The sequence below is a fragment of the Marmota marmota genome, unplaced genomic scaffold, assembly GCF_001458135.2.
Source record: "Marmota marmota marmota unplaced genomic scaffold, marMar, whole genome shotgun sequence".
NCBI lineage: Eukaryota > Metazoa > Chordata > Mammalia > Rodentia > Sciuridae > Marmota > Marmota marmota.
The window spans coordinates 16,183,279-16,194,318 of record NW_026000101.1 but is presented as its reverse complement, the minus strand read 5'-3'; the positions used below and the strand labels follow the sequence as shown (position 1 = coordinate 16,194,318).

The window sequence follows — 11,040 nt, the reverse complement described above, 5'->3', positions numbered from 1 at the left end:
AGGAGGACCACCAGTTCAAAGCCAGCCTTGGCAATTTAACGAGGCCCTAAGCAACTCAGAGAATTCCTGTCTCTAAAATACAAAAAAGGGCTGGGGATGTGGCTCAGTGGTTAAGTGCTCCTGTGTTCAATTCAATCCTACGAACACGCCCCCCCACACACACACACAAAAAAGAATAAGATGCAAATTCCTTCATCTCCCTTTCTTAGTCAGCTGCTCTCATAACCATAGCCTGTGCACAAAGCCATTCCTTTCTTGGACACTCTCTATGTTGTGCTCCTCTGCTACTTACCAGCTCTACCTTTTATGCCACACCCCTCCCTGTAGGCTTTTATTTTGCTCCACCTAACTTGCTTTTCCTTCCTTCCTCCTTCCCTCCCTCTCTCTCCCTCCCTCTCCCTCTCTCTCCCTCCCTCTCCTCTCTCTCCTCCTCCTCTCCTCCTCTCCCTCCTCTCCCTCTCCTCCTCCTCCCTCTCCCTCTCTCTCCTCCTCCCTCTCCCTCTCTCTCCCTCTCCCTCCCTCCCTCTCCCTCTCTCTCCCTCTCCCTCCCTCCCTCTCCCTCTCCCTCTCTCTCCCTCTCTCCTTCTTTCTCTCTCTCTCCTCCCTCCTTCCTTTCTTTTTTTTTAATATTTATTTTTTAGTTGTAGTTGAACACAATATCTTTGTTTTATTTATTTTTATGTGGTGCTGAGGATCGAACCCGGGCCGCGCACATGCTAGGCAAGTGCTCTACCGCTGAGCCACAACCTCAGCCCTCTTTCTTCCTTTCTTCCTCTCTTCCTCTCTCTCTCTTTCACAACCTCAGCCCTCTTTCTTCTTTTCTTCCTCTCTTCCTCTTCCTCTCTTCCTCTCTTTCTCTCTCTCTTTCGTCTTTCTTTTCCCGGGAATTGAACTCAGGGCCACTAGACCACTGAGCCATATCCCCAGCTCTTTCTCTTACTGCGTTGCTTAGAGTTTTGCTTTTGCTGAGGCTGGCTTTGAACTCGTGATCCTCCTGAGTGGCTGGAATTACAGGGTGTGCCACTGTGCCCGGATAACTTGCTTTTCTACACCGAGACTTCTGAATGTTCTTCTTCCCTTGTCGATGTATTTTTTTTCTTTCTTTCTTTTTTTTTTTTTCAAGGCCCAGAGCCAGTACAAAATATTTCAATCCCTTGGGCAGAATTAAATGCTCCCCCTTTTGAGTTCTAAACCTCATGGCTGCATGCACTTGTATATAGCACTACTATTTGATCCTTTATTAGCATTGGTTATCTATTAGCTCCTGTCTTTGAACTCCTTCAAGCAGAAGAAACATCTCTTTTTTCTGGCATTACCTTGAACAGGACCCGGCTTAGGGTAGACACTGGTGACTGAAGAAAGAATAAATAGCACCAATTACCCTGTGTGAGGGGGCAGACATTCGGATATAGAGATTATGTATGTAAGTACACATTAATTGTTCAAAAAAAATGTACTGGATTTTATTATTGCTGCTAATGGTGTTATTATTGATAGAGATGTTACATTTCTAATGGCCTGATCCATCCAGTTCATGACTCTCAAAACAGGGAGCAGTGGAACTGTAATCTAATCTATCTATTTATTTATTTATTTTTACCAAAGATATCATTCTTTAATGACAACAACACTTAGAAGTAACAATAATAACACCTGTAGGTAACAGTAGTCACGCCAAAGGTAGGATGTGCATTTACATTACACCTGGTTTCTTGTTCCGGTGGGCTTGGGAATGGGTGGAGAAAGAGGGCTGGCCAGACCCTCTTCTTCTCCTCTCCAGCCTGGTCTCTGGGTTCTCATGAAAGAACCCTCTTCCATTCAGTAGAGGGGGAAAGTTCCTCCTTAGTGAGCAGTGCCTCTGAGATCTCTGTCCATAGCTGGCTCCGTTCAGCGGGCTGCATCTCTCCCTGGGATTCTGGAAGCACTGGGGATGACTGAGCTAGGGCAGCTGCCTTCCTTCTGGGTGCCTCTGGGGTGTGAGGGTCTTGCAGGAACGGTGGCCGTTTGCTGCTCTAGCAAATGCCAAGGCCATGGGTGGAGAGACGAGCCCCAATATGGGACTTCTGGGGGATCCCCAGTGGGCAGGACTGGAGAGAAGCAGCTCTGAACGCTGCAGAGGGACAGCAGCCTTACATCTCAGACTTCCACACTGTAGATCCAGTTGAGACAGGCTGTGACCTTGGTGTACACTCCTGGGTACTTGGGCCCCCACAGCCATGTCCCCAGCTCACAATGCCCACCACCTTCCAGTGGTCAGACTGGTACATCAGGGATCCACCACTGTTACCCTGGCAGGTGTCCACACCACCTCCTGGGACGCCTGCACACAGCATCTTCTCAGTGACTTCTCCCTGGTAGGCATCCTCTGCATTGCACCGGGTGTGGTCAATGACCTGGACTGACGCCTGCAGCAGTGTGTCAGACATCTTCCCACCATTCTGCTCCGTAAAGCCCCAGCCGACAACCCAGAATTGGGTGGCTGGAGCAAGCTCCTTATCAAAGAAGGGCAGGCAGATGGGCCTGATTGTACCTGAAGCAGTGGGCTGCCGTGAGGATCCACTGGGGATCCTGGATGCTTCCTCCACAGATGTGTTGCTTGTTGTACTGGAGGCTGACCTGCCAAGGCCAAGAATCCACCTAACCTCTTTATTGTTCATATGAGGATAGCCCCTAGAGGGTAGGGTTCTTCTTTCAGGTCTCAAAGCTCAGAGCTCTTAACTCCTGGCACTGGGTTGTTTTCTCTTGCTTATAATTGTCTTTAACTTAGTGATATTCAAACTGTTTTGGATATATACACTCAAAACAATCTTGAAAAATTTTAAGTAGATGTGTAAAATTTTTTCATCATAATTTTGAATAGTTGCAAAGGATGTAATTTATTGCAATTTTTTTTTAAAAATGGGATCATTATAAACATTTTCAAAAAAGCTTTTTTTTTTTTTGTACTGGAAATTGAACTCAGGAGCACTTTACCACTGAGCTACATCCCCCGTCCTTTTAATTTTAATTTTTAAAAATTGAGACAGGGTCTTGCTAAGTTGCTGAGGGCCTTGCTGAATTTCTGAGGCTGGGTTTGAATTTGCAATCTTCCTGCCTCAGCCTCCTGAGTCAATGGGATTATAGGCATGTGCCACCATATACAGTATATTGTAAATATTTTCAAATGTAGGTGTGTAACATCACTCATTTAAAGGTATGTAAGAAATTGGAAATATTTGAATGATTTGATACCTACTGTCATCTATTGAAAAAAGATCACTGTACAATACACAGCCTCTTATTTTGCAGTGCTGCGGACTGAAGCTAGCGACTCACCCAAGGGTTCTATCGCTGAGCTACATCCCCAGTCTATATACTTTTTTTTTTTTTAAAGTCAGGCTGTTACTTGCTACATATACTACCTCTTTAACATTCACTTATTTCGCCTTTTTTCTCCTAGTTCATATTTCTATCTCCCAGAATCTTATCTATATCTATATCTATCTATATCTATAAAGAACCTCAGTATGGTATTTAGGCTTCACTAGCCCCATTGTAATCATATGCAACTTTATCTTATTCTTTCTTTTGTGGTGCCAGGAATTGGACTCAGGGCCCAGGGCATCCAGTGGGTAGTAGGCAAGTGCTCTACCATGGAGCTACATCTCCTGGTCCCAAAATGCTATTATTATTATTTTTGCAGCCTGGGTATGAAATCCAGGACAGAATGTTATCTTCATGCAACATTTTTTTTTTTGCCTTACAATCCTTTATTCAGCACCCTATTATATTTTATTGTAATAAAAATATATAAATTTAAATTTAATATATTTTTTCTTTCCTGTGGCTATAATTCTTAAATTTTTTCTTTGGTCGGAGGTATCACTACAGTTATAATTTGTCCAGTCCATCAAAAATTATATAAATAATGGGGTGTGCTGGCTAACACCTGTAATTCCAGCTACTGGGGAGGCTAAGGCAGGATGATCCCAAGTTCAAAATGGTAATTTAGCCAGACCTTGTTCAAAAAAAAAAAAAAAAAAAAAAAGGCTGTGGGGGTGATTTGGGCTGGGAATCTAATTCAGTAGTAGAGACCTTGGCTAACATACCGAGGCCCTGGGCTCAGTCCCCAGTACTGGGGGAAAAATTACATAAATAATGACCAAACAGTAAATATATCAGAAAACTACTATTGTGATGCTGGGTTGGTGTTTATGGTGGCATACGTTAGCTAATGGACGATTAATTTGGTTCCTGGGGATTTTATTCCTTGTGACAACAGATTTAGTAAGATTCAGGAGAGGAGGGTGGTATACCTGTCTTTTTGGGTGGGAAAACCGCTTTTAGGCAGCGGGAGGACGAAAATGAGAACTGTGACCACTAAGGACTTCTCTGGCAGATCAATTCTAGGGGAGAACTTAAAGAAAGTTAAGTACGTGGTAACTCTGCACGTCAATGCCAATCTGGGAAATCTTCACCCTCCGGAGGGTGCACACTCCAGTCCAAAGAAGAAGAGCTTGAGTCACTCCTCAGCCGTCCACGTTGGGGCGGGGCCAAGCAATTGACGCCCCGACACGTCCGCGAGGCCCCCGCCCCACCGGAATCCCGCGCCCGGCGCGCTCCCGAGAGCTGTGCGCCCCGCCCCTCTGGGACTCGGCGGCGCGCACGCCCCGCCCCTTCCGGCCCGGGAGGTTTGATTCCTTTGGCGGGCGGAAGCGACCAGAGCCTGGCGAACGAAACGATTCCTAAGGTCTTCTGNCTTCCGCAGCTGTAGCTGAGGGCCAGGGTCTCGGCTGTGCGGGGCGCGGGGTGTGGCCGGCCCTACCCGGTTCGCTCCCGGCTCCCGGGAGACGGGAGGAGTTTTCTGGAGACCCACATTACCGGCCTAGTACCCGATGAGATTCTTGGCTCATGTGAACCTCGGTTTCTCCCCGGTGAGGAGAATGATGGAACCGGCTTCACAGGGTTATCCGTGCGTGCCGCCCAGGAGACTGATACATGTGAATTCCCATTCCTGTTTCCTTGACCAAAGCTGTGTCCATGAAAGAAGCTCCAAGAAGGGATTTGCGTTATTTCTTTCCGTACAACTCACTCCAGTGGTGTATTTCCGTTAAAAAAAAAAAAAAAGTAAATATGTTGCCACCCCCTTTTCAGAGTCCAGATCCTTCCTCTCCCTTCACCTTAAAGTGGTGGTGTAAAAGGCTTACTAAAAGGGTGCATAGAAGGCTAAAGCAATAAACGCAGCAGCAGGTCACTTCCACCAAGAAGCCTGGGGGTGGGGAGGGCGAGGGGGAAGGGACACTCCCTGGAGAAGGCATCCCAAGAGAATGATCAAGCCCCGGATGAGAAATTGTTCTTGAGTTTCACCTTTGGCATTTCTCTTTGATTAATGTGATAGGGAGAAGGTCAGGGTAACAGTTTTTTAAATAGTTCTTAGTTGTCGATGGACGTTTATTTTATTTATTTATATGTAGTGCTGAGAATTGAACCCAGTGCCTCATTCATGCTAGGCAAGTGTTCCACCCCTGAGCTACAAGCTCAGTTCTCTCTCTCTCTCTCTCTCTCTCTCTTTTTTTTTTTTTTGTTTATGTTTTGTTTTCTGTTTCTCATGAGTGTGGGAGAAATCAGAAGAAGCCTCCTTATATCTTCATGGGGCTTGTTTCACCAGTTGATCTCACCATTCTGCATAACTACTATGGTTCTACTTAGATGGGCAGATGTCTCTTTGGTCTCCTCAGAAATCTCTGCAAGAGAGCAGGGCAGGATGCTAATTAACCATATTACAAGGCTGCATTATAAGCCATTCTGTGTTTTCAGTTGAAATTATTCTCATTAGTGTCTCATTAAACTCTCTAGATGTGATATTTGTATTTTGCAGCAGATAAATGTGTTTTTAGCATAGCCCCCAAAATTCTCTTAGTAGCTAAACACCCCAATTTGTTGCTGCCCTATGCAATTTAACCATAAACCACCTCCTCATTAATTCTAGCCAGAGAAGTTGAGTTCTCAGTTATGTATACCTCCAATTCTTCTATTTATTCACATCTGAAAAGGACATTCAGGTGTCTGATTAGGATCTAGTTTCCTCCTTTATTGTCTACAATGGCAATCTTCCACATTGACTAATAATGTAGTTAGGTTATCCCAATCACAACTCTTTCTGTGTTATATATTCCAGATTCTAGAGGATAACCAGGACACTTAAGAGTATTTAGAATGAGTTCCACATCCACAAAATTTAAAAATCAAGTATAATCTGTTATCAAGGTAGCAAACTACTTCTTGCTCTTGCCACTTGGCCCCGGATGGCTGTCAGGCTCTTCAGTCCTTCCTCACCTGTAATTTCAGCTACTTGGGAGACTGAGGCAGAAGGATTGTGAGTTAGAGGCTGGCATGAGCAATTTAATGAGACCCTGTCTCAAAAAAATAAAGCTGGGTGCAGTGGCGCAAGCCTGCCCCAGCTACTCAGGAGGCTGAGCCAAGAGGATCATAAGTTTGAGGGCAGCCTTGGCAGCTTAGTGAGACCCTGTCTCAAATTAGAAAGTGTCCAGGCAGGTGGTGTATGCCTGTAATCCCAGCAATTTGGGAGGCTGAGGTAGGAGGATTGTAAGTTCAAAGCCAGTCTCAGTAATTTAGTGAGGCCTAAGCAACTTAATGAGTCCCTATCTCAAAAATAAATAAAAATAAAAAAGGGCTATCGATGTGGTTCAGTAGTTAAATGCCCCTGAGAAGTTATGATGCCCTTATATCTCTAATTTGAGGAAGTGAATTCCAACATCATACTACAAATTGCATTTTCTTTCTGAGGGTGACAATTCAAAATAGCCCAGTTCTTTATGTGGAGGGCAGTAGTGGCTCTTAGTACTCTTCCTGAATCCTGCTATTTTCCCTTATCCATTTCCATCTTAATGGTTTTTCAGACTTTGAAATGTGTCAGCCCTGCACTGAGTACCCCAGTACTGCACTAGTTGGGGCTTTGCTCTCCAGTGGATCTGCTACCTTATTTTTATAGCAGACAACTTTCCACAGATTAATAGTCCAACATTCCTCTATTTCCATTTCCCTGCTCTTTTTCTTTCCCTCATCAGGATCCCATAGATTTTTGAGCTTTGTGTTGACCTTTGGACTTTAACTGCTATAATTGCTTGTTTTAGAAATTCTGAGTCCTGTTTTCACACTTTTTTGGTGATGGGGCTCCACTTTATTTTCATATTTGTCCCATTGACTAATGCTTTTTAAAAGATTTCTGAATTAGTGTTACTGTTAAGAGTGTTTCTAATTCTACGCCTTCAGGTGCCCAGTGAGAATTAGTATGTCCTCTGTGATTGTGATTTTTCCAGCAGAAGGAGAGATGTTTCATTTTTTATCACCAATTTTCCCTCAGTACCAGGACCTGACTTTGACTTTGCTTCTTATTCTATTCATGCAGGTTCAGGTAGATTAAAAGTTCAAGCTCCTTATTAAGTTGTTTCAGTGCCATTTCTTCCTGGGAAATGGCTAATACCTTTTAAATGGTGCCCATTTTCTTTTTCCATTTCTTCTTTTACATTGAGCCTAAAATGTTTTTTTTTTTTAATGCTGTTTCAATTTTTTTTTTTTTTGCTGAGTTTTGTATTTTTTCTCCCAAAGCTTTTCTAGTTTTCTTCAGTGACTTTTTTTTTTTTTTTTTTGTACTAAGGATTGAACCCAGGAGCACTCTACCATGGAGCTACATGCTCAGCCCTATTTTTCATTTTAGACAGGGTCTTGTTAAGCCGGGTACGGTGTCCCATGCCTGTAATCACAGTGAGTTGGGAGCTGAAGCAGGAGGATAGCAAGTTTGAGGCCAGCCTCAACAATTTGGTGAGGCCCTAAGCAACTTATTGAGACCTTGTCTCAAAATAAAAATAGAAAGGGCGTAGTGCTCTTGTATTCAATCTCCAGCACCATTAACTCCTCCTAAAACAACAACAACAAAGAAAAATATAAACAGGGTCTTACTTAGTTGCCTTCGCTGGCCTTGAATTGTGATCCTCCTGCCTCACCTTCCTGAGTAGTTGGGGTTATACAGGTATGAGCCACTATACCTGGCTTCACTGGCCAAATGTTTAAAGGCTTTTTACTGATAATAATTTACTTTTTCTCTTCAAGGAAAAGGATTCATGAAATTAGTGCTTTAGACATTTTGAAATAATATTTAAAAAATAATCCTTTGTAATTCTTAGAGTTTTGATAATTTTATTCAGATTTTTCTCTACTTCAATTTAAGAAGATGACCCATCCTTATTCTAATAAGGACCTACCTTATTAATCTGTCTTCCTTTATAAGCTCACCTCACTTCTGAGGTTGAGTTTGTACTCTAGGTGTCCCAAATTCATGATGACCATTATTAATGTTTCATAATATGCTGGTAATTCAGCCTTAGATGAGGACAGGCTATAGAGCAGAGAACTTGAAGATAGGGAACATGGTGCTTGCCATCCATCAATTCCAGAACTTAAATGGGTTTGTGAGAGGTTTACCTGTTTATGAAATGAGACTGGCTCTAGAAAGAAATGAACATTAGTACCAGCACTCCACCATTGAGAGGGAGTGATCAAGATGCATGGGCTTTGTTCTTTCTAGGTAGAACTCTGTCCCAAGTCCAGTTGGTTGTGCATGTGCTCTCTTAAACTACTGAAGTGTTAGAATGGGTTCCTGGAATCCTGAACCCTGTGCTGGCATAGCTAGTCCACTGCTAGGTCACCAAGGAATGGACCAGGCAAAGTAGGATTTCATCATTAAATGGGCCTTGGCCTCACACCCCTTTGTGAACTCTGGAGCCCCAGTATGTTTTGCAGGACTATGTGGGAAATTCTTTGTAACTGACACAGTGAACTTTCCTTGAGTCCCTGAGATTCCTGCTTGGCTTTCTAAGAGATATGGGGACCTCTCTTGCCATGGTTGGGATCCCAAGGCTTTTTTTTGCCATATCAGCTTTTGGAAAGAAGAGCCCCTTAGAGAAACCATTTCTGTATAGGTTTAGAGAGCTTTAACCCCGTGTCATATTTATATATAGAATGCTCTATTTTGTAGCACTTAATTTCAAGTCCTAGGATTTGACCAATGTAGCAGCACTTTTAGAAAATTTATTAGCTGTCTACTTTCTAGAAACTTTTTTTATTGAGTTTTTCTTTCCTTCCTGGTTTCCATGAAACTATTCTTCTAATGCTTACTTTTGTTAAGTATTCTTGTCTTGCCTCTTTCTTTTGCCACTCCCAGCTATAGATTTGGTATGAGCCTTTAAACATTTAAACATTTTAAAGATTTGTACCTCTTTTTCCCCCTCCCTCCCATACTGAGGATTGAGCCCAGGAGCACTTTGCCACTTGTATTGCACATTCCCAGCCCTTTTAATTTTTTTTATTTATTTTTTATTTGTTCTTTTTAGATACACATGTGGCAGTAGAGTGAATTTTGACATATTATACATACATGGAGTATAACTTATTCTGATTAGGATCCTAGTCTTGTGGTTGTACATGATGTGGAGATTCACTAAAGTGTATTCATATACATACATTGGAAAGTTATTTCTGATTTCTTCTACAGTTTTTCCTATTCCTATCCTTCCTCTCTTCTCTTCATTTCCTTTTGTCCATTTCCCTTCCCCACCTTGTTGTGTTGTGTGTCAGCAAGCCCCCCCTCCCCTGGCTTTTTTTTTTTTTTTTTTTCAGGTACCCGGGATTGAATCCCCAGGGGCACTCAGCCACTGAGCCACATTCCCAGCCCTGTTTTGTATTTTATTTAGAGACAGGCTCTCACTGAGTTGTTTAGTGCCTTTGTTGTTGCTGAGGCTGGATTTGAACTGAGATCCTCCTGTCTCAGCCTCTGGAGCCACTGGGATTACAGGCATGTACCACTTAGCAGCAAGCCCTTTTAATTTTATTTTGAGACAAGATCTCCACATGTTGTCCAGTCTGACTTTGAACTTGTGGTCCTCTTGACTCAGTTTCCTGAGGACTACAGGTTTGACTTTCACTTTTAAGTCTTCATAGATGTGATTGATTTTATGTATGGTGTGAGATATAGAGATCCAGTGTTCATTTTTCTATAAGCTAACCAATTGTTTAAGCTCCAAATATGCATTTCCATTTGCTTTTACCTCTAATAACAGTCTTTTATTTTTATTTTTTTAATACCAGGGATTGGACCCAGAGGCTTTATACCATGAGCTCCATCCCTTGCCTGTTTTTATTCTTTATTTTGAAACAGGGATTCCATAAATTGCTGAGACTGGCCTTGAACTTTTGAACTGTTGATCCTCCTGTCTCAGCTTTCTGAGTCACTGCTATTACAAGTCTGTGCTGCTGTGCCTGGCCTCAGACAGTTTTTATTCTTTATTTTGAGATAGAGTCTCACTAAGTTGCTGAGGCTGGCTTGAGCTTGTTATCCTCCTGCTGCAGCCTCCTGAGTCCCTGGATTACTGATGTGTGCCACTGTGCCCACAACAATATATTTTTTAAAGTTTTATCTTTTCATGTTTGAGTCTTTTTTTTTTAAATTTTTGCACTGGAGATTGAACCCAGGGGCACTTAACCACTGAGACACATCCCTAGCCAACCCTCCACTTTTTTTTTTTTAATATTTATTTTTTAGTTTTAGTTGGATACAATACCTTTATTTAATTTATTTATTTTTATATGATGCTGAGGATTGAACCTAGGGCCTCGCATGTGCTAGGCAAGCACTCTACTGCTGAACCACAACCCCAGCCCCAACCATAGCCCTTTTTTATTTTTTGTTTTGAGACAGGGTCTGGCTAAGTTGCTTAGTGCCTCACCAGATTGCTGAGGGTTGATTGAACTTGTGATCCTTCTGCCTCAGCCTTCTGAGTCATGGGATTACAGGCATGTGCCACTGTGCTGGGTTCATATTTAAATCTTTTTTTTTTTTTTTTTTTTATTTTTTGCTGGTGTTATTGATTGAATTCAGGGCCCTTCAAATGATAGGAAAGGCCTCTACTACTGAGCTACATTCCCTGCCCCTATGTTTTCTTTCTAAAGTTAAAGATTTATGTTTACTGATAAATCCAACAAAAC

At 42.6% G+C, this 11,040-nt stretch overlaps 1 pseudogene; it reads right to left on the bottom strand.

Annotated features, from left to right (window-relative positions):
* Nucleotides 1-2,136: 2,136 nt before the first annotated feature.
* Nucleotides 2,137-8,346, bottom strand: LOC107147643 (annotated as a pseudogene).
* Nucleotides 8,347-11,040: the final 2,694 nt, after the last annotated feature.